We start from the raw sequence: 24,687 nt of genomic DNA, 5'->3' as shown, positions 1-24,687 counted from the left end.
ATTAAAGACAATTACTGTTCCTGCTCGAAAGAATAGTTTTCATATACTAGGCTCCATGTCTCAGTTTTCTGAAATACGTAGAGTAAGATTATTGTTAACTAAGGAGAGATCACCTTATAAATCACTTCACTGCCCAGAGCAATTTTAATTTTGGAAAGCCTTCTCACACAATACTTTCCCATAGCCCATGAAGGCCCAATGAAGTGGATAGCCAATAAATACTTTGGGAATGATTCATCTGAGTACATGCTAAATGACTTTATATTCCAGACACTAAGCTAAGCACTGCTAAGATGATAGCCAAAGTTCTGCCTTCCAAAGTTGTCAAAACTCTCTTCCCGAGGTACTGGATTCTAAGCCGCCTGGTCTCACCTCCTCTGAGATGGCAAAACTTCTTGGCAACTCTCAACAGATAGATGGAGGTCAAAATGGAGGCAGAACACTTAGAGACACCCTGAGACCCAGTGAGGACCACAAAGTCTGGGATGCTAGAAAATATAGTAGAAAATAGGTCAAGTTAGTGCAGAGGTACGAAAGAGTAAAGACTCAGGAGAGTGACCAGCTGTGCAAAGAAGTAAATTGACCGAACTGTACAAATGCATTTGATCGGACAAGAACATTCATCTTGTCATGGACTTTTTACAAAAAGGAAATTGCAAAGGAATTTTTAAACATACACCCAACTTATTTGCATGAGAAGGGAGAAGAGGAAGCTTGAATTTTTATGACCAGTCTTAGAACAATTGAAATATGTATATATAACTGTGTTTATGCACACATATCTACATGATTATCAGTACTTGACTCTACCTTAAACAGTTTTGGGAAGTCGGGAATGTATTTTAGTCATCTGTTTTATGCCTGGCATCTAAAGTGCCTGGCTTAGAATAGGCACCTGAAAACACTCATTAAGGGGCGCCTGGGTGGCGCAGTCGGTTAAGCGTCCGACTTCAGCCAGGTCACGATCTCGCGGTCCGTGAGTTCGAGCCCCGCGTCGGGCTCTGGGCTGATGGCTCAGAGCCTGGAGCCTGTTTCCGATTCTGTGTCTCCCTCTCTCTCTACCCCTCCCCCGTTCATGCTCTGTCTCTCTCTGTCCCAAAAATAAATAAACGTTGAAAAAAAAAAATTTAAAAAAAAAACAAAACACAAACCAAAGTGTTCTGTAGGTATGGAGAGCTTCTTAATCAATCAGTAGAATGATCCTTGACTTGTAAGGTTTTATATGGACAGTTTTTTGTTTATTTCCTTATTCTCAGTTGCCAGATTTTTTTAAATTTAATTAATGCCAAACTTCTATAATCTCGTGTTGTAACTCAAAGTTCATTTGTCTAGTCGGAGAGTCTGAAAAGTCCCCCACTCTCTAGAGCAAATCCATGAATTTTATGATACATATCTGCCATCTTTAAACCTTTCTTCACTCTTTACATGAGTTCACAGAAGTAGAGAGAATTTAAAATCTCAAATAAATGTGATACTTTACCCAGAGCATGAGCCTAAACTGAAATAGGAAAAAAAAAATCTGATTTTTCTTAGCATTTGATCTACATCACATCTTACTCTTCCCATATAACAACAAACAACACATTCAATAAAAACGTACACACACAATCCACAAGGTACCGAATTTTGTCTTTATTATCCCCACGCACGATTCACGGAACACGAGTATGCAGGTTTATACTATTGTTTCCATTATATGACGACAACCTAAGTCCATTTGTCAAGCATCTCGTTAATAAGCATTAAGTTGTTTCCAGTTTTTCAGTAACAGAAGAAAGCAAGCTGGGGTGGACCGTACGTGGGTGTGTGTGACCGTTGCTCTAATGAAATTGCTGAATATCGAGCAAGTGCAACTTCAAGTCTATTAAAAACTTCCAAATTTCATATTGGTTGTACCCTCACGCCCCACACAAGAAGGAGTGCCAGCCTCATTTCTCCACGTTCCACTGTTTTATACTGTCAGGCTTGTAAATTGTGACCTGTCTACTAAGCGAGAAATGGTAGTTTAGAGTCCTTTAATGTGCCCTTTACCGATTATTATGGAGATTCTTGACTTCTCATGCTTCTTGGCTTTTCCTTTTCCATTTTTCTTTTCCTCCTACTCATTTGCTTTGCTCATTTTTGGGGGGTGGGGGGGTACTGATGATCTTTTTCATATTGATTTGAATACATTCTTTTTGATTCTGGATACAACTCGCCTGTCTGTTATATGTGTTGCCGATATTATTTCCCACTCTGTGGCTTGTTTGTTTGTTTGTTTGTTTTGTTTTTGCTTTTTGTTTATTGAGCCTTTTGTGGAGCAGAAATTCTAAATTTCAACGTAGTAAATGAAGTAATCATTTTCTTATGGATTGCATTTTCTGTACCTGGTTTAAGAATGTTTTTCTTATTTTTATAAAAATACTTTCTTCTAAACACTTCAACGTGTGGCTTGTTTTGTTTTCGTTTAGGACTTTGATCTCCCTGAAATGGATTTTCTGAACGATGTAACTTTGGAATGTATTTCAATTATTTCAAATGTACTTAGACGATTTCCTTAGATCCATCCTGCTGATATATATCGCCCCTAGATTTCTGGCACTAAGAGGGGTACGATGGGAGACAAAGAGGCCAAGTTCTAAGCTCGTGATCCTTTTTCAACTAGAAACATAATTTTATATATTAAGAGCTGCCAAGATTTCACGTGGATTAAGGAGTGTTCTCTTGAAACTACTACCACCATGGAAACTATGCAAGCTTTGAATTGAGTTTGGTAGAGATTTTCATCTTGGATTAAATTCTTACCAGCAGAATGATCTTAAATATATGACTTCATCTTTCCGAGCCTCCTTTTCTGCAAAAAGATACTATCAATGCCTATTCCATGGTTTGTGTTAAATTGATAATTTAAAAATGACTACTGCATTGCCCAATACAAATGTTCAAAGACTGTTAGAACATTTGCCTTGGCAGTGAAACAGCAGTAGCTTGAGAGAAGTAGAAACGATCAAGATGAAAGCTCGTTTCACTAATTTTGGCAAAACATGGTAGCAAAAATGAGAATAAATACCTCAGGTTTTGGAGAGCAGCAATGTGACTATCTCTTGAGATCATATGACCAGCTTTCTTCTGCGGCACCTAAGATTGGCCCTGAATGAAATAAACATGTCACTTTAGTCATCCCTGGCAGGGGTTAATCCTAAGGTAGGAAGTGTAGATTCAGAAATTATGCCGGGGCAAGCTTCAGAAGATAAACCCCCTCTCTCTAGGACTGAGAGAAGGCTAATTTCCTTCTTTTATACGAGCCTCAGAGTGTGCAAAAGCCGGAGTGAACAGTTCTAAAGGGGGTTGGGCTAAGGGAGAATGGAATGGCACCTGTCCATGGTAAGCAAAGAGAACAGGAACTTGGTTCAGGATGAGATCCTGGGCACAGACTGGGCTTAGGCAACAGGTGACAGGACATGATTTTGGGTGGGGGGAGGGTAGGCCTTTCCAATATCCCCAAACCTTCAAGTAAGCTTTAAAAATACCAGTAACTCTCAGTTGTGCCATTGAAAATTAGGTAAATCCCAACACTCATCCTTGGGTGTAACCATGACAGGGAGAAAGTAGTGACAGCTTCTCTCCATCAGAGTGTGCAGGAGATGTGACAGACGCCATTAGAAAACCTATGTTTCTGGTAAGTCGATGACATAGCTGCTGAGACCCATGTGCATTGACAAGACAAAGAGGTTAGAGTGAAAGAAACACAGTGACTTTTTGGAACAGATTTGAGTTGTTACGCTTGGAGAGTTTCCTAAATGTGTAGGACATACTTTGACACTGGTTCTGGGGAAAGAGGGGGCTAATTTCCAGCTGGAGTCTATGGCCATAGAAATGTAAGAAAAAAAGGAGTTAATTGCTGAGACCTGCATCTTAGAGCTTAAACAAGTGCGACAAGGTTGAACAGATTTCCAGACGGAGGAGACGTAGGCTATGGGTGGAAGTGAAACTATGAGCAGAGGAGCCAGAAATAATATCCATAGTAGAAAATATCAGACATTTCCTTTCACTGAAAGGAACTTTAGCAAGGGCCATTCACCGAGCAAACCATGTACAGATTGTCTACTAAGTGCCTAAAATAGAGTTGGACACTGTGGATACAATGGGGGAGCCAAGCAGACTTGTTTTGTGGAACTTGCTGGGGAGATTGGCATTAAAATGATGAATAGGGGCACCTGGGTGGATCAATTGGTTAAGCCTCCGACTTCAGCCTACGTCATGATCTCACCATTCCTGAGTTCAGGCCCTGCGTCAGGCTCTGTGCTGACAGCTCAGAGTCTCCCTCTCTCTTCCCGCCCCCCTTCCACTCACTCTCTCTCTCTCTCTCTCTCTCTCTCAAAAAAAAAATAAACCTAAGAAAAAAATTTTTTTAGGTGATGAGTAAAACCAGGTATTGGGGCAAGGGTGGAAATATGACCAAGAGAACATAAAATGATTTCAGCCCGGGGCAGTAAGTACCTTATAGAAATAAATGTCACTATAAAGTCTGGAAAACATAAAGTTTGTTTAGTAAATGCGTTTTAAGACATCAGAAACCCAGAAAGACTTTTATTAAGATTCATTAAAATACACCTTTTGGAACTTGGTCATCTCACCTAGCTGGAAAATTCATTTGTACAACATGCTTTCGTCCACAGGGGTAATGGATAAAGGTCATGGGATGTTGTATATGTATGTGTGGTGGGGCTTTAGATAGTCATATTGAATTGAGGTAAACTATTCTCTATAAACAGCTTGGAGCAAAGAAGAAGACCTATAAAGTTTTATGATTTTCATTTATTTTGGCTCTCTCAGTGTTAAAAATGTATACGATAGAAAATCAATTGCCTGCATCCTGCATTTTTATTCTTATCTTAAGGGAAAGTGAATGGTGTACTCCCTACAGAAAATTTGTTTCATAGCCTGTTAGGCCATTAAACAACTCCCGTTAGCCATTTCTGATTTAAGGTGTATATAGTATGGTGCTTTTATGTTTGTCAGTAAGTATGAATCTTGGGTTTTGTGGGGGAAGTCCTGTGTGAATTTGAAATACCAAGTCATGTATCCACATAGCTGGAGGCCCAGAAGCACCTGTAGATTTCACAGCCCAATTAAGAATTATGCAGATAGTAGGGGCGCCTGGGTGGCTCAGTCGGTTAAGCGTCTGACTTTGGCTCAGGTCATGATCTCACGGTTCGTGGGTTCGAGTCCCGCATCTGGCTCTGTGCTGACAGCTCGGAGCCTGGAGCCTGCTTCCGATTCTGTGTCTCCTTCTCTCTCTGCTCCTCCCCCACTCACGCTCTGTCTCTCTCTCTCTCTCAAAAATAAATAAACATTAAAAATAATAAAAAAAGAATTATGTAGATAGTAAAATACCCTTCTGCCTCTCAAAATGGTTCTGATTTCTTAACTTGTTTTGTGGATTACTATTACACCTTGATTATGGGCTTAACGGGGACAAAATTGAAGAATTGTAATGCGGGAACATATAAATGGCTTTATAAATTTTGGTGCAAGATTTCTCCTTTGAAAATCACTTGGAACTAGACACATGCTATGCTCTCTTGCATTATGAAGTGGATAATGTTTCCAGGCTGATCTTCATTTTCGTAATGTTACAAACAGCCCCAAGGGGCTACAAGAAAGGCACAAAGTTATCTATATATATTTTTGTGTAGCTGGATATAAAATTCTTATAATTCTGCCTTTTTACTTTGTATAATGACTTTTGGGGCCTCGCTCATCTTGGATGAATACATCCCTATACTAACAACTGCTCTATGGTCATAAAGAATTCTATGTGTAGTTTCCAGATAATTATTTAGAGTATTTATGTTAATATAAGTTATTTCATATAATATTTTGGTACACTGTGTCACTTCTGATTGCATTACATAAAATGTATTATTACTTCCAGATAAATACATATAATTAAAAGTAACTCATTTACTTTACGTTAAATGACCAAGAAAAGTTATTTTGCTTTTAAACTTTCTTCTCGTTTTATGTATATTTCTAAAAATACATAAAATGTAAACTTCTGAATTATACAAAAAGCTTGATAGTATTAATTATACCTTAGTGTAACAGCATTAATAGTATTTACTTACATCTTAGCCCAGTAAAAGTGAATTAACCTTTTACAATACAATGGTTAAAAGTATAGAATCCCATAGAATCGTATTTGCTTACTGCTTAGAAAAACCAGCAAAGACATGAGGTTAGAAAAACACAATTCTTTAATGAAAATGCCAGATAAACAGATTCCTCTAGCGTTGTAGTCAGACCCATTACTGTTGAGTATAAGGAAGATTTGACAGTTTTTTAACTGAAAAAAATGTAAGAATAGTTTCGGTTTGACACGCTGTCATGGGGATAATATAAATAGTTTCAAAAGCTTTTACAAGATAGGACAAGCAATCCGATTTGTTTATTTCCAAGGATAATGCTGAATTTATGTATATTTGGAAAGAAAGCCCCCGTCCTGACACTAATTCTCAATGTCTCTGAATTCTTTAACTTCTCGGCTTCCATTGCTATGTCCTGGTCTGAGAGGTCATTATCTAGAGTCACCCCTCCCCATGGCCCTCCCCGTCTCCATTAGACCTCAGATATGCTCTTATCTCTCAGCTTTGATTCCAAGTCCTTTATAATACAACTCTCCTTAAAGCTTCAATCTGAAATACATGGTCTTTCAAACTATCTGTTTTGTGTTCCTTATATGCCTTAACTCACTAACGAATTCAATTCAAGGGACACATACTTAGAGCTGGATACTACACTGAAAAAATATTTTTTTAATTGCTATCCTTTTTTTTTCTTCTCATAACATGTTGTGTCCCCCCCACCCACCTGATTCATAGGTTGAAGTCCCAACTCCCCACATCTCAGAATGGAAGTGTATTTGAAGATAACGTCCTTAAAGATATAGTTCCGTTAAAATGACGCTCTTAGGAGGAAGCTATAATCTAATATGACTGGTGTCCTATTAAGAAAAAAGACAGACACCAGGAATGTGTGCACACAGAGAAACAGCCGTGTGAGAAAACAATGAGATGGCAGCTATCTATAAACCAAGGAGAAAGAGAGGCCTTTGAAGAAACCAACCCTACCAACACCTTGATCTTGAACTTCGAGCTTCCAGAACTGTGAGAAAATAAACTTCTGTTGTTGAGGCCACCCAGGCTATGGTATTTTGTTATCTGGCAAACTAATACACATGTGTATTTAGCATGTGTGAGAAGAAATTGGTAACATTATGAAAACACCAATTTGCCCGGAGGTTAAGTTCTTAATACGGAAAACATAAGAGCCAATATAAAAACAGATTTTGAAGAAATCTGCCCTCATACCCTTTTCTCTACCTTTTTTTTTTTTAAATTTTTGTTTATCTTTGAGAGAGAGAGACAGACCAAGTGTCAGAGGGGGAGGGGCAGACAGAGGGAGACACAGAATCCAAAGCAGGCTCCGGGCTCCGAGCTGTCAGCACAGAGCCTGACGTGGGGCTCGAACTCACAAACCGGAAGATCATGACTTGAGGCAAAGTTGGACACTTAACTGACTGAGTTTCCCAGGTGCCTCAACTACCTTTCTAAATAGAGTACAGCTCATTTGTTACCACTATGAAATGTTCTTTGCTGTTCTAGGTGACTCTAGCTCCGTCCTCTGGACCTCTTAAGCATCTATTTCCTAGACCACTGAAAACAAATGTATTTAATACCAGAACCGTGTTCTTATTCTGAACCCTGCATTTATTTATTTATTTTTCAAGTTTCCATTTAAATTCTAGTTAGCTAAAATATAGTCCTATATTGGCTTCAGGAGTAGAATTCAGTGAATCATCACTTACACACAGCACCCAGCGCTCATCACAACAAGTGCCCTTCTTAATGTCCATCACCCATTTAACCCATCCCCCCCACCTCCCCTCCAGCAACCCTCAGTTTGTTCTCTATCTTTAAGAGTCTCTCAGGGCTTTTTTCCCTCTCCCTTTTTTTCATCTGTTTTGTTTCTTAAATTCCACATGTGAATATCAGATGATATTTTTCTTTCTCTGACTGACTTATGTCGCTTAGCATAATACACTCTAGCTCCATCCATGTCATTGTGAATGGCACGATTTCATGCTTTTTGATGACTGAGTAATATTCCATTGAGTTTATATACCACATCTTTATCCAGTCATCAATCAGTGGATGTTGGGGCTCTCTCCATAGCTTGGCTATTGTTGATAATGCTGCTATGAACATTGGGGCGCGTGTACGTCTGCGAACCTGTATTTTTGTATCCTTTGGGTAAATAGTTAGTAGGGCAATTGCTGGATCATAGGGCAGTTCTATTTTTACCTTTTTGAGGAACCTCTGTACTCGAACCCTATATTTAAAACATATATAAGTGTACTTCTCTGTTGGAAGCTGTGGTATAAAAGAAGATAGATTCGTTCAACCCACCACTCATCTTTTCCTTCTTTCCTGCTCAGTGACTCGGTGACATGTGGGACACCACATGAGACATGGGCTTAAGAACCCCTGAATCACATACACTTCCTTATTTTCTTAGCCTATTCTTATGAAACAAACCTCTTCTATTAGAACCAAGGCTGTGCCACACACTTTACAAAACCACTTCCTACATTAGGATAATAGACAAGAACAGGAGCTCATCATATGGTTTAGCTGGAGAGGATCTTTCAGTTGCTTGTCAAATGAATATGAACGCCATTAATTTTTCTGAGTTCAACAAGAAATCTTTCACCCAGTCTCAGAACCTAAGAACACAAACCAAATGAGATTCTATTTAGAGTTGGTACGTTTTGGCTTCATGGCTAAGTTGCACCTGGGTGACCAGTCAACTTCAGCTCCAGGGTATTTCTTCAGCTCAAGCCACTGCAGAACGTTAGTGGTAAAAATGAATATCCCCTGCAATGATGAATTGCATGAATGATGAATAAAATTGCAATGATGAATAAAAATGAATATTTCCTGCAATACTTGAGACGCCTCAAGAGTCCTCTTCCAGATATCAACATTTTGTCCTTAAGACTGTCATTCTTCATTTTTGTTTTTGTTTTTAGAAATCTTTGAGGTCTAAATAAGTTGGGATCACCCCAAATAGTTCTGTATAAAATAGACAAAAGTAAAATTTTAAAAGGCAGTCATTTTAGGGGCACCTGGGTGGCTCAGTCGGTTAAGCATCCGACTTTGGCTCAGGTCATGATCTCACGGTTTGTGGGTTCGAGTCCCGGATCGGGCTCTGTGCTGACAGCTCGGAGCCTGGAGCCTGTGTCTCCCTCGGATTCTGTGTCTCCCTCTCTCGGTGCCCCTTCCCGACTTGCACTCTGTCTCTGTCTCTCTCAAAAATAAACAAACATTAAAAAAAATTTTAAAGGAAGTCATTTTATCACTTTTACCTTTGCTGCCAACTTCTCCACAATAATTTTGTTTTGCATGAAATGTTTTGTTTTGGCATATCCTTTATAGATTATATATATGTGTGTGTGTGTGTGTGTGTGTGTGTGTGTGTGTGTGTGTATATAATCTATATGTATGTATGTAATCTATCTCTATATATATAATTTATATAATGTATATAATCTCTCTAATCTCTCTCTATATATATGTGTGTGTGTGTGTATATATAATCTATATGTATGTATGTAATCTATCTCTATATATATAATTTATATAATGTATATAATCTCTCTAATCTCTCTCTATATACACACTATGTATATGTACATAATATATGCATGTGTAATATGTATATAATTATGGAGATACATAATTATACATATGTAATTATTATATAATATATAATTATTATGGATATAAATGTCTTTTTTTCTTTTAGTATATTGACAAGTTTAGTTGTCATGAAGATTTAGTATAATTATGCTTAATTTTCACTGAAATGACTTTTGAGTCCTTAGTGAATAAAATATTTGAACATTCACTTCAATTTTTAAAAATTTTATGTCAAGACTTCCACAAAATTCTCACAAGAATATTCCAAAATTGTGGTATAAATAAAAAGTAATTATCACTCAATCTCCTTTGCTTTCAGAAAAATGAGCCAGAGTGATGAGACCGTGAGCCATTTCTCTCACTGGGGTGCAAACGTGTTTAGGATGTGGCCTTCGTACATCATCACAGAGGGGAGTCAGGTCTCCCAAAGCATCCCTGCGTGAGGGGGTCCCCCAAAGCTCCCAAACTGTTGTGTATATGGTTCTCCCTCCTCCCTCTACCTTTTCTTACCAGGCACCATATTTGGCTTGTCTACGACAACTAATTTTAGCATGTTTCCCAATACATCCTAAGCCATAGATGAGGGACCCACCTGACTTTACAAAGTAATGGGCCTCTTTTTGCATAGATGTCACCCGTCTGTCTAGGAGAAAAACAATTGTTTTCTCTTAGCACCAGAGGCCACAGATCTGGAGACCTACAAATCGTACTCAGTCCTCCAATAAATTTCTTTTTGCTCTGATAATCCTTTAAATGCAATTCATTATTGCTAACATTTAAAAAATCAGAAGATTCCACATGAAAATCTGCATTTCCATGTTCTGTTTTGTAATGAAAGGGGCAGGCAATATAGGAACAATGATTTACTGGCTGGATTAGACAGAACAGATGGCCTCTTCCCCATGCTTCAACCAGTGCAAATCTCTCGTTTGGGGCGTTTTCCACTGCTCAGTAGGTGCTTGAGTTTGTGACCTCTGTTTTACTTTAAACATGAATACTTTCCCCTTAACATCAAGTCTTAAGTTACATACTTATTTAGCTTAAACAAGTGCCTCCGTGCAAACAGTATTTCTTTATTAGCACCTGTGTGTTAACTCAGTTTGTTTGAACATTACTTAATATTCAATATAGTCATAAATGCTTGGATACTAGAACCCTTGGGATACTTGAGGTTGTGCTGAGAATAAATGCCATTAAATTTATACTGACTGTATATCTTCTTATATTGACTTGTAAAAATCTTTAGTTTTATTCAGTATGATCACTGGGTCTGCAGAATGGATGTGTCAATCTCACTGATGATAAGTTTTGCATTGGGACAGTCCATGCAATGTATATTCTGCTGTTTTGCTGGTTACAGAGATTGTGAAGATGCAGTTAGGTACACAGGATAAAATCACCTGCCTCTCTAACAGCTCTGAGCATGAGACCTTAGCGAGATGAGATCTTGCATGAAGAAGGAGAAGCTGTACAGGGCACTGTGTATATAGCCCGCTGAATGCATAAGAAGGCATCTCTACTAGTTTACTGGAAACATCAAACCCAGGCCAAATGGAGCATCTGACGTCCATTAAACAAGAGTTAAGCAGTTGGACGTGAGTCCTGCTTCTGCTATCTGCTGAACACATGATCGGAAGCAATTTGTTTAGCTTGGTTGAAAGTTACTGTTGAGACTCAGAGGAGGTACTTTGCAATTCGGTGCCCGGCACACAGTAGGGGTCCATGCACCCCATCATCATTCTCACACTGTGTGAGGCACCTTCAGCTCAGCCTGCCCATTAATAGTTGATGTGGGTGAGCCTCCAACTGCATTTTATTCACGACTATTTATTGAGTGCCTACTATGTGCCAGGAATCGATCCTAGTACTGGGGTAGACAAAAAGCAAGCAAAAACTGAGAGAAGAAAAATCCCTGCATATAATGACCTATGTTCTGGGGCGGGGGGCGGGGAGGGGATTTAGGCTGCATTTTGAAATATCATCTGGTCATATCCATGCAGAGGATGAACCCATGACATCTTTGGTTCACACCTTACCTAGTGAGCCCAGTTTTGAAATCAGATTGCCCTGAATGAATTTATATTAAGATTCCATCTTTCCCATTAGGATGGAGGAGAAAAAACTGAGTTTCTTTACAGTTTCTTTCAAGAGAAACAGAAGGAATGAAGTGTCATTAGAAAGAATGTACATTGTCCCCAGACTAATACCTAGGAAAGGCACAACCAAAAAAATCTTACCCCAAGAAATAATTTTGGCGACTTATTCATCACGATTTACGTGAGAAAGGTGCAAGTTCTCCTGGGGATGAAGTAACCATTCATAGCAGCATCCACTTAGTACTACAGGAAAGCAAAATACAACATTGCAACACATCCCATAAATTCAAACAGCCCACCCCTAAGCTGCCTCCCACAACTCACAATGTTTAATGTCTTTTTCTTACTGTAATAATAATATCACTTCTTTATAAATCTTCATTCTTTCATCGATTGATACATCTTCCACCTATTGTCAAGTTAGTAACTTATTCTTTTTCTTGTACCTGTGCAACATATTGAGCATTTAATATGTTGAAGGCATTGCTATGATCTCACAAATGCTAACATTAATATTTAACATCAGATAGTTAGCAGAAGAAATGCTAAACACAGCATGATCACATGTATATATATATATAGCCATCAAATATATATGTATATACATATATACCCATCAAATTTAAATCAAGATCAAAATTATATATATACATATATATGTATATGTATACACAATTATACACATATATACACATATATATGTATATATATATGTGTGTGTATATATATGTGTATATATATATACATATATATACACATATATATATATACACACACATATATATACATATATATGTATATATATATATATATATATATATATATGGAAGAGGAGCTAGTCTCTTTGCATGATGAAAAATAATGCATATCAAAACAAATGCTTCTGTTTGCAAAGAATATTCAGGAACATAATTGTGTAGGCCCTAGAAAAAAATAAACCAAATTGCCAGTAAGTATGGTAGAAAGAAGAAAGGAAGAAATGAATTTGAAGAGTATTACATCTAAAATTAAACTGCTAAGGGGTGCCTGAGTGGCTCAGTTGGTTAAGTATCCCCCTTTGGCTCAGGTCATGATCTCACAGTTTGTGGGTTCGAGCCCCTCATCGGGCTCTGTGCTGACAGTTCGGAGCCTGGAGCCTGCTTCGGATTCTGTGTCTCCCTCTCTCTCTGCCCCTCTCCCCCCTCTCAAAAATAAATAAACATTAAAAATTTTTTTAATTAAACGGCTAAAACATCTTTAGTATTCTTTGTCGTAATGTTAAGAGAATTTGCTTCCTGCAGTCTAATACCTAATAGAACTTATAAGAAATTTGATAGGTAAGAATGATTTTAAAAACTAACTATGAAATGTAGGAATGATAGTAGTATGGTAACAGTGTAGACTAGTACAATCCTTCTGAAAAGGATTTTGGTACTCTGTATAAAAAACTCGACTCATTTTATTAGATGAGCCAGAAAGTTTGCTTCTTAGCATAAGGCTATAATTCAAAAGGAGGCAAAAACTGATGTATAAAGATGGTCATTTTAGCATTAACAAGATATTCAATATCAGCATTATCTGTGCAGGCTGAAATTTGCAAACAATGCAGGTATCCATCCCCAAAACAGCAGATGGATAAAATGTGGGGGTGCATGCCACGGAATATTATGTAACCATTAGAAACAACACATGAGAAATACACCTGGCAATCATAATTGGCTCTCAGAAATATAGGGCTTCATGAAAAAGTTAGAAATAGACTGAGATGTAAATAAAAGGGCACTTACATAAATTAAAGGTCACGATAATATAAGAATAGATGGTAATACATGGCAATAGAAAGCTTATTCTACAAGAATGCATAAAACAGGGCGCCTGGGTGGCTCAGTCCGCTGGCCCCTACTTCGAGTTCAAGCCCCGCGTCAGGCTTTGTCTGACAGCTCAGAGCCTGGAGCCTGCTTCAGATTCTCTGTGTGTGTGTCTCTCTCTGCCCCTCCCCCACTTGCACTCTCTATCTGTCTCTCAAAAATGAATAAACATTACAAAAAATAAAACAATGCGTAAAACAAACAAAAACAACGTTTTACACAGATTAAGAATAAATGCCAGTGGGTTGGGGAAAGTCCTGGAAGTGGGAGGTGGGGAAATGAAATAACCAACCAGAAAACACAGCCAGGCATTGCCTGAACAATATAATGCACTAGAACTGGGGATTATGTTAACTCAAGTCTCTACTCTTGAGTAGAACATGTAGTTTTCTGAATGACTTGGGAAAAAGGCATAATACCAAATGGTTTACACAGTGAGATCAGCTATATGAAATGGCCAGTATCGAAAAAGGGCTCTGAACCGTGAACAGTGGTTGACAAAAAAATCGCAATTAATCTTTATTTGCCTTCCATATTGACAAATGCTCCTACTTACCAGCTCCAAAGAGCTCATTCACAGTGCTTATGATTTCAGCATCAGTTAAGATGGCTGTTTCGGTGGTAGCGTTAACCAGGGCATCGGCAATGGCTTGGATGTCGTCCTGAGGGGTCAAACCTTAGCATGATTATTTATCTCCAACTACATTCCACATCACCCATGAAGGGTGATAGCAGCACAGAACTTGAATGAACCTAATTAGCTTAGGAATATAAGGAATATAAGTCCATCATTTTAAGCCTGCAACCAATTTTGCTGGTCAATGGTAGCGCTAAATCTTGAGGGTATAAAATAGAAAAGTTACCAAACTCCATTTTCTCCTGGAAGCGTATTTCAGTCATTACAAAAAACAAAACAGGGGCGCCTGGGTGGCTCAGTCGGTTAGGCATCCGACTTCGGCTCAGGTCATGATCTCACGATCCGTGAGTTCGAGCCCAGCGTCGAGCTCTGTGCTGACAGCTCGGAGCCTGGAGCCTGCTTCGGATTCTGTATCTCCCTCTCTCTCTGCCCCTCCCCCACTTGTGTGCGCGCGCGCGCGCGCGCGCGTGCGCGCGCGCTCTCTCTCTCTCTCTCAAAAATAAATAAAAACATTTAAAAAGTTTTTTAAAAAGTACTACGTTTGGAAGCACACTTATAAAAATTAGAGGTTAACTTACTTCAGAGAACTTGCTAGACAATGAATTATAATAAGAGATTTTCAAATCTATTTATTGTAAGGAGTTAACTGTTATCACCATACAGAAAGACATGGGGCTGAAGCCTATTAGGGAATAAGAGAAAAATGTATGAACTTAAGAAATTCATTTACTTACTGTACCTGATCTAAAATTCCAGCTGGTACCTTGAAACAGATTGTTTTCTGGTTATTTATTTTTTCTGTCTCTTTTTTTAACTGGAGGGGACTTTATCCTTCATACTTCTTCATTTACTCAATTATCTGCCTTTTTATGTTTTTTTTTTTTCCCTGATGCCCTCATCTTAGCAAATCGGACCCTGAGAACTAGGGTTCTTTCTAATGCATATGTATTTTAAGAGATGTCTTACTCTTGTGTGGACCATAGATTGGGCCAACAAAGATTTCACTGGCTCATAAGAAAGATCCACTTCTGCCTGTATTACAATCTCAAAATTTGTTTGTATGTAGTCAGGGAATTCAAGTAGGGTTTAAGAGTAAATTGGAAGCTTCCTGTTGAATAATCTTTGTGACTATTTAAATCACCTTCTGAAATAATACGCTGATAACTTTAAATCTAAGACCTCATAGTTTCAGATGTAAAATGGGAGAAACTAAATCATTACTTCATTTATCCAAGGAACTCATCTCCATTGTTGGTCATCATTTATCAGCCAATTATAGATTCACAATTCAAGTCTCCACCTTATACACCCAACTGGGAAAATTTTCTGAGTTCTCAAAGAATTCAGAGCTCTTCTTAGGGTCCCTACATGAGAACCAAGTAATACTCCCCTATGATCTCACTGACCAAACCTCACATTTACTCCTATTTGGGTAAGGTTCACTTTAGAAAAATTATAGTGGAAGAACCAAGGAAGAATACATACAACTTTCTGGGTACTCAGTGTATCTCACCATTATCATTTACTTTTCACCAAAACCCTCATCCTGGCATGAATTTAAATCCTTACATTATCATATGTAATAAGATGATCATGTGGTACAATAGACTGATCCAGGGCCTGATAAACCTCCTGAGGTGCATTTATAATTCATAGTGGAAGGTAATGGAAACGTACGAAACCAGCAGGATTAACTTCACTGCAGATCTTGACTAAGTGATCATTTTATCTATTCTAAGAAACTCCTCATCACATCACTGCTGTCACATCTCCTGCCAAAGCAAAGGGCACGGAGAACATTGGCCCCCACACGTGTGATAACACTTCTGGGGGCAAAGCTGCCATTCTTGGAAGTCAACTCTGCAAAGACTTTTACCAGCTCAGAAACTTCTTGATGACCTGATCCTCGGGTAAGCAAAGACAGTGGAGGACTTTTTTTTTTTTTCTGTTTTAGTAAAAGTTCAGAAAGCATTAGGGGCAACTTTCTAATAAAGCCTCCAACTCTCTCCATAATTGAAAATGAAAGACTCTGTCTTTCTGCCAGCAAAGAACATGCATGCATGTTGGGTTGGTCTGCAAAACACGGTCCATCCTTGAGGTAGTGCTTGCCTCACCATTTTCATCCCATTCACTACCAGGACAGGCACCAGGCCAAGTCTGAAGAGAAAGACATCTCCATATTTCTTTCTCATTTCCATGAATGTAAAGTAAGGATAGTTTCCATACTGCAGAAGATTCCCTATGATGGGAAAGGACCATGATCCAGGAGGAGACACCTGCTTTCTCCCCTTGCTCCCTGGCGCTCTTACAAAAACAAAACCATTGCCAAAGTTATGGTACAAGTAGCCACCTCCCCAGGAGTGATTGCCATGTCACTTGGATATCATTTTCAGAAAGAAAGCACTAAAGAGTTAAGAGCATAAACCTAAGTTTTTCTATCCTAAGCAGAGACTAAGTAGTCTTTCTTTCTTGAAACATTTAAAGGAAGAGTACAGACTCTTTGTAGTTCATTGAAATACATTCTTAACTGATGCACTAAGAGAGCAAAATCAAATTATTGTAAAATGTGCTACGTCTTTGTCCCTCTTCTCACCACCAGCCTGAACCTTTCCATGTCAGTCACTGACATGATAGAAGAAGAGGACGATTCAATGTACAAGGCAGTGCGGTCATTGGGAACGGGATGGAGACTATAGAAGCTGACTCATTGACTGGGGGACCTTTGTCTTGTCACTTAACCTAAGGGTGTCTCAGTTTTCTCATCTAAGTATCCCGCAGAATTAGTCATACTTTCTTTGAACAACCATTTACTGAACCTCTCCCACTCCAGGTCAGGCACTAAAAATATAAAACCAAATTTCATTAGATCAACAAAAATAAAATGATGAAGTGGAAAGTGATATTGAGAATTTCATAAAGAGCGATCTGTCATCATTTGAGAACCAAATTAAATTATTATTAAAATGTACTTGGTGAATTATAAGCCATGTAGTGAATATCTAATTGGTTGTTAGATAGCCCATCCTTGGACTTCCCAGCCTGCTTGTAAAGGTGCTTTTCTGAAGCTATCTTTCTGCTCCGTGACCTGCCACATAGACAAGGGTGATTGATCCAAGAATGGGCTACTGACCCAAGATGAACTTTCCTTAGGAATTTGGAACTGAGACTGTGAATGATCACCCTCTCTTTGGGCAGCTAGATCTATAAACTTCAAGTCCAAAGATAAGATTTGGGGACCTTTCACCCACTGGGAGGCTTTGAGAAACTGGTGAAAGCAGGCCTGAAAAATTAAAAACACGAATGGCCTCATGACCTTGCATCCACTGCCTGCCTCTAGTACCTTCATAAGATCTTGTCCTTGGGTCCAATTCTTTCCTGCTTAAACAGCTAAGATTGATTTCTGTTATTTGCCACCAAGAGAGTCCTAACAAAAGAAAAGTTTCATACACATGCAGAATATTGTTTTAATGTTTATTTATTTTTGAGAGAGAGACAGAGAGAGGCGCAGAGTGTGAGGAGGGGAAGGGCAGAGAGAGAGGGAAACACAGAAGCTGAAGCAGGCTCCAGGCTCTGAGCTGTCAACACAGCACCGGAAGCGGGGCTCGAACCCACAAACCACGAGATCATGACCTGAGCCGAAGTTGGATGCTTAACCGACTGAGCCACTCAGGCATCCCAACATGCATAATATTTTTATTGGCTAATTAGCTATTGCATTTTATGGTAATTAGAGAATACAAACCCCCTTTCTCTGGAAAGAAAGCAGTGAAACTGTCCACACTTCTCAAATTACTGAGACAAGTAACACCGATGGGCAGTATACTCACTGACCAGTGTTAATATCCATTTCTCTTCGATTTTTGAATAAGCCAGCACTTGATTTCTTCTTTTTAAAAGAAAATTTTTTTTAACATTTATCCATTTCTTTGATAGTGAGAGAGACAGAGCATGAGTGGAGGGAGGGGCAGAGAGAGAGGGAGACACAGAATCTGAACCAGGCTCCAGGCTCTGAGCTGTCAGCACAGAGTCCAACGTGGGGCTCAAACTCACGGATTGTGAGATCATGACCTGAGCTGAAGACAGACGCTCAACCGATTGAGCAACCCAGGAGCGCTTCAACTTATTATTTTAAATTTTTTAAATAAGTTTTATGTATTTATTTTGAGAGAGAGAGAGAGCATGAGCAGGGCAGGGGCAGAGAAAGGGAGAGACAGACTCTCAAGCAGGCTCCATGCTGTCAGTGTGGAGCCCAGTGTGGGGCTCAAACTCACAAACTGTGAGATCGTGACCTGAGCTGAAATCAAGAATCCTATGCTTAACTGACTGAGCCATCCAGGCGTCACAAGATCAGCTTCTTTTTTAATGGGGGTGGAGGTAAAGGAACAAGAACCCAAATATGCATTTAAAGAAGAGAAAACTGAGTCCCTAATCAATGCAGCAGCTACAATTTGCAAAACTCCCCTTTTGTCTCCATTCAGAAAGAATGCAGTGAGATCTTCATTGTGTTTCTGCTTTGCAACGGGCTGATTTTGCAAAACCTCTCCTGTTTCTACAACCATTTATTGTCCTTTTCCCTGTGACAGGTCCGGAACTAAGTACTAAATGCGCACTGTCTTTTCCAATTCGTACCTCTGGGAGGTAATGTATCATCCTTCTACAGAGAGGCTTGGAGAGGTAGAGTCACTTTTCCCATTTATTCCCCATTTTTTTTTTAGTTTAACAGTGAATCACTGATTACCTCTAGCACTTGCTTTTTTTACGAATGCAATTTCTTACCTTGACAATTTTCAGCAGCATTTCCAAAGTAGACTCCTAAATGGTGAGAAGTGGGTGTGCCTGGAAGAACGTTGGACCCTCAGAAAGATGACTGTTTCTTCACTCTTTCTTCCCTTATGGATCTGTGAATCTCATGTTAAATTATGATCTCTCTTGAAGTGAACTAGGGACGAGGACAAGGGACGTGAAGCCTCCTAAAGCTGGGCTACTGCACCATCAAACGTTCAAGGTGAACTCTACCTCCTTAGAGAAGAGCCCTCCCTCAGGAGCTGTTAAACCCTAGCAATGTCCACATCCCATGCATCTTGGGATGGATGCATTCCAAAAAGCTCTTCAAGATGACTAAAGGACATTCTAGGTTGAGGACCTCTTTTAGGGCAAAACAACCCGCTAAGGAGATCAACAAATCCATTCAGCCAAATTGCAGTGTAGTTTCGAAGGCTCACCTATGCCCGGAAATCTTGCCCATCAGTGTGAGGAATCTGGCAGAGGAATCAAAAGACAGAGAAGGTTTTGAGGAAAACCCGGTGTATCGTAGGAAACAGGAACACTCTGGTCACAGCAGCAACACCAGGCCTTGGGAAAGGCTGGGGGAGAACATTCCAGGAAGAGAGAGTGAGGGGTGGACCTGTGTGGAGAGGGGTCCAGAGCTGGATTAGGGCATTTGAGAGCTGGAGGGAGGGAGGGATGGGAAGGCCTCTGCAGGCAGACTTGGGCCTCGGAAGCCTGGAAAGTTCAGTGAGTGATGGGAGAGGGGCCACATCTGGAACAATGGGTTCTGGTAAGAGGGTAGGATAGAAATTAATCTTGGAAAAAAGCAGGGCAGGACAGGGAGAATGGAAAGACTAATAATCATTTTTAAGTTGCTGGTGATGAGCAGGGTAGGTTGAAAGACTTGTAGCAGAAAGGCAAGGGGCAGGGAGGAAGAAAGAGGAGGGAACAGAAGCATTGCTTTGCTGTGAGGTTCTGGAAATCAGGAGAATGTGCCATCGTGAGGGTGGGAAGATGAATGAAATAAAAAATCCAGGAACTGTAGGTTCTCTTTCTCAGGTGGGTTGGGAAGGCTCTTGGAAGTCTTTACCAACCAGACAGATTTGTATTTCCACAACGAGAACTGTTAATTTATTGAGTATGATATTCGTAACTTTGGTTGGAGAAAATATTCCTGTGTTAAGGCATTTTTCCCGAACCTGGATAAAGACCAGTTTTTCTACCTAAAGGCTGCTTTTTCTACCTGTGACAAGGTAAACAATCTGTGGTTTAGGGACATCTTTCTGCCAAGATGTCTGCAACTTAATACATAATAGAGTTTTTTTTTTTTAAGCTTGGCAATTTTGGGCTAAGTAAATATTAGAAGTTTCAAGGTCACTTATTTTTGAGGTCAGTTTTTTAATGTTTATTTATTTTTGAGAAAGAGAGAGAGAGAGAGAGAGTGAGTGGGGGAGAGGCAGAAAGAGAGAGGGAGACACAGAATCCGAAGCAGGCTCCAAGCTCTGAGCTGTCAGCACAGAGCTCGACGTGGGGCTCGATATCACAAATCATGAGATCACGACCTGAGGCGAAGTCAGACGCTCAACCAACTGAGTCACCTCAGGTGACCCTCAAGGTCAGCTTTTAACAAAAAAGTCCAAGAATGATCATTGGTAGCCAGTACTTTCTCACATAGGGAAGAAAGCAAGCCCCCAAATTGAATGCTAAACCTGACATATTCCCTCAAGAGTATCCTTCAGGCTCTGAGTTACATATTAGAGCCTTCTAATTCACGAAATATTAGAGATTTCTAAATATCTAAACGCTAAAAGTCAAATACTAAATAACTGGACAAGGGCTAACAAACCATACGAATTTTCTGACCTTCTTGCAGAAGCTGTATTAATTGGATTTTAATCATCTCATACTTAGCTACTGAAAAAACAAAGCAAAATATTTTTGCTCCTAATGTTTCTCTGTGAAGTATCATCTTCTCTAATATAATTAACCCCACAATGGATTAATGCATAGATATTACGTAGTCATATCAAATTCCTTGTGCAAGTACCCATATTATAGACAACTGAAAATAGTTGCTTGACAATGTGTTAATTGAAAGGTTTGCTAGGAGAAGATAATGAGAATCACCTTGTATTTCCATTAGTTGAGAGGAAAATCCATTCCAAAGCAATAATTGTGGCAGTTAATGCTCATTGTGAGCTTACAAAAAAAATAGATATTTTAAAGATCTTTTTGTATTATTTCAGTTATTTCTTATAACCAAGATCAGACGGAACTGCTATTTTTTCTCTGTTCGACAGATGATGAATGCTGAGGCACAGAGAAGCTACAAACTTTGCTCAAGGTAACAGCGTGCAAGTGGTGGAAAAAGAGATTTGAACCCAACTAGTATAGCTCTAGCGTTTGTGCCCCTACCTCTGATTATACCACCTTATCCTGGAGAAATCTACAGCTGAAATCTGACGCTTCTACGGCTAACGACACCAACCTTTACCGATATGACTTCCTAATGCAAGAGGAAACCACTTAGGATACTAGGGCTTCTCCTCCAAATTAGGCTGTAGGATATCAGATCCACCCTTGCCCTAAATGGCCACGGGTTGTGTGTTAGTTTCCTGGGAATGCTGTCACAAATTTCCACACATGTGATGGTTTACAGCAACAGAAATTTATTAACTCGTAGTCTGGAGGCCACGCGTCTGAAATCAATGTGTTAGTAGGACTTGGCTCCTCCTAAAGGCTCTAAGAGGGAATTTCACTTTGCCTCGTCCAGCTTCTGGTGGCTCCAGGTACTCCTTGGTTTATAGCTGCATCACTCCAATCTCTGCCTCTGTCTTTGCATGGCCCTGTTTTTCTCAGTTTCTCCTCTGTGTGTCTTTTACAAGGACACTTGTCATTGGATTTAGGGCTCAGGTGAATAACCAGAGTGATCTCAACTTGAGATCCTTAAAGACATTTACAAAGATCATTTTTCCAAATGACGTCACATTCACAAGTTCTAGGGTATGGACATATCTCTGTGAAGGCCACTAGTCAACCCACCACAGATGCGATATCACAATCATTACCGTTGCCCCACGATCAAAGAATTGTAATCAGGCCATTCAGATACTATTTATTTTTATTATGTTCCCTATGAGAAGCAGCTTAGCAGAGTCTCTGAATCCGTATTTCTGGGGTTCAAATACAAGCTCTGTTATCTCATGGGCTCATAAATGTGAACACTTAAAAAATCTCTCTCTACCTCAGTAGCCCTTATCAGTAAAATGAGGACTTAAAACAGTACTTCCCTTAGAGGTTTGTCAAAAGAATAAAAAGTATTTAATAGCTGCAAAACACTTAATACTTGGGACGCAGTCATCATGCAGAAAACAGTAGCTTCTATTCACAGAAAAGGAATGCTATACCCTCGTAAAAGGGATTACGAGGAGGGGGCGCTTCATGGAAATGGTGATATTTGACATAAATTTAAAGCATAAATGGGAAGAGATGCTAAGCAGAGAAAAACATTTGAAAGAGTAGAGATATTTAACAGAACTTGGCATGGTTAAGAAATGAAGTGAGATATAAAATGGTGGAAGGTAAACCTAGAACCTGGCTTCCTAAGCCAGAACCTCCAAATGATTCCTAAATCTTTACTCTCTCATACCCCACAACTAGTGGCCTGGCCTTACAAATTTGGCCACCTTTATATTTCTCACTGTCCTGGCATCTTTATTGCCAATTGCCATTAACTAGATCTGGTCCCTTTTAATCTTTTGTCAACTATTTTTTAATGTTTATTTATTTTTGAGAGACAGAGAGAGAGAGAGAGAGCACGAGCCAGGGGAGGAGCAGCAAGAGAGGGAGACACAGAATCTGAAGCAGGCTCCAGGCTCCGAGTTGTCAGCATGGAGCCTGATGCAGGGCTCGAACTCAGGAACTGTGAGGTCATGACTTGAGCCAAAGTCGGATGCTCAACCGATTGAGCCACCCAGGTGCCCCAATCCTTGTCAACTATTATGACAGCTTTCTATATTAGCCAAGACCGCAGTTAGCAGCCAGTATGAACAACAGGAACTTTAGAATGGCTTAAATAAAGAGGATTTATATTTCTGATATAACAAGTTGCCTAAAGGTAAGTGGCTGCTTCCACTGGTTCAACAACTCCATGAGAGTTGGGGTGATATCTCTACCACTCTGGTCTTTTTCTTTTGGTTGCTATAAGGCTACTGCAGCTGTAGCCATCACATCCATATTCAAACGACAAGGAGAACCACCATGTCAGCCACACCTGTACAATTCTAACATTTAAGAAACAGTAAGTTTCCCAGAAACCACAAGCAGACATCTGCTTAAGTCTCATTCCTATAAGAGAAGCTGAGACGGTAAATATTTGGCTCTCCATAATCTCACTGAGCAGAAAAGAAGGCTCAGCTGTAAAAAAGGAGAGCAGGCTGGGAGTATAATCACTCACAAGGAGTGGTCTTGTCTCCAGTCTTTCCCCAACCAGGTCCCGCTCCAACGGTCCAATCAGCTTCCAGATAGATGAATGTGATCGTATTATTTCCTTAACTTCCAGTCAGCCTGCAGAGTGCGTGCCCTTCAATACCACCTGTGACTTCATCTGTCTTTCCAGTGTCATCTTTTGCTGTTTACTCCCTTACGTTTCGTGTTATGTCTGCTTTCTCTTTGTCTGTTAGGATTTTGTCTAGAAGATAGGAGAGGCTCAACACCTGTGTGTGGTGTGAATGAGAGAATTCTTCACACATCCAAAGGTTTACCCCTGTCTCTCCAGTTTTTACCATGTCCTTGGCCTGGTACGACCTTAAGCTCCACATTGTGGACCTGAAAAATGCCACTTTAATCTTCAGGGCTCACTTGATTCTATGAGACCTGCTCTGGCTTGCTCTCTTTTCTCTTTCTTGATTGTTGCAGTGGCTACCGTATCACCCAGATCTGCTCTTCGGGGTCAACACACACATCTCAGCAGTCACTGGGGAATTTCTGCGGATGATAGCTCTCCAGACAATTTCGCCCTTGGTTTCAGGAAATCCCCTAACTCTGGGCTTCCCTCTCTTCCGGGAGGCTGCAGCTAGCGACTGACTGATGTCGAGAAACAGACACCCTACTGCTTTGACTCGCTCAGGACAGCTGCAAAGTCTCATTCCTATTCCATCATTCCCAGGAGGATCCACTGAGACGTTGGTTCAGCTGCACATACATTATGATTCAAGTTCCTCTTCTGCCAGAATCTGTTCCTCCCTTCCTTGCAAATGTACCTTCTGGCAGTTCTCCTCAGCAAGACTTCTATGTAGAAATTTCCATTCAGAATCTTTCCAGGGAAGCCAATCGAAAACCACTACATGGGAATTTGTGACAAATAGCATATCATCTTTTGGTCAGTCCTAGCCATGTAGGGATATTTAGCATTTTTATAAACTGTTTCCTAAAGTCAGCTCTGCTGGGCAGGTCTGGACTCCTACCATCCCAGGAGGATTACGCATCTCGCATTCAAAGTTTAAAATAGGAAGATATTTTCTAGAGAAAGTGACATTTAAAAACTTCCCTAAAAAACTAGAAACTTTATTTAAGGCTTCTTTTTTTGTCTTATCAAA

The 24,687-nt window shown here is 39.7% G+C and overlaps 1 pseudogene; it reads right to left on the bottom strand.

The window, feature by feature from the left end:
• Positions 1-259: 259 nt before the first annotated feature.
• On the bottom strand, positions 260-20,048 carry LOC112868625 (cytochrome P450 1A1-like; annotated as a pseudogene).
• Between the last annotated feature and the right edge of the window lie 4,639 nt (positions 20,049-24,687).

Source organism: Puma concolor, chromosome D4, assembly GCF_028749965.1.
Source record: "Puma concolor isolate L17-30 chromosome D4, mPumCon1.1.hap2, whole genome shotgun sequence".
In the NCBI taxonomy this organism is placed as follows: Eukaryota; Metazoa; Chordata; class Mammalia; order Carnivora; family Felidae; genus Puma; species Puma concolor.
The sequence above is the reverse complement of the archived record's forward strand: the minus strand, read 5'-3'. Positions and strand labels throughout refer to the sequence as shown.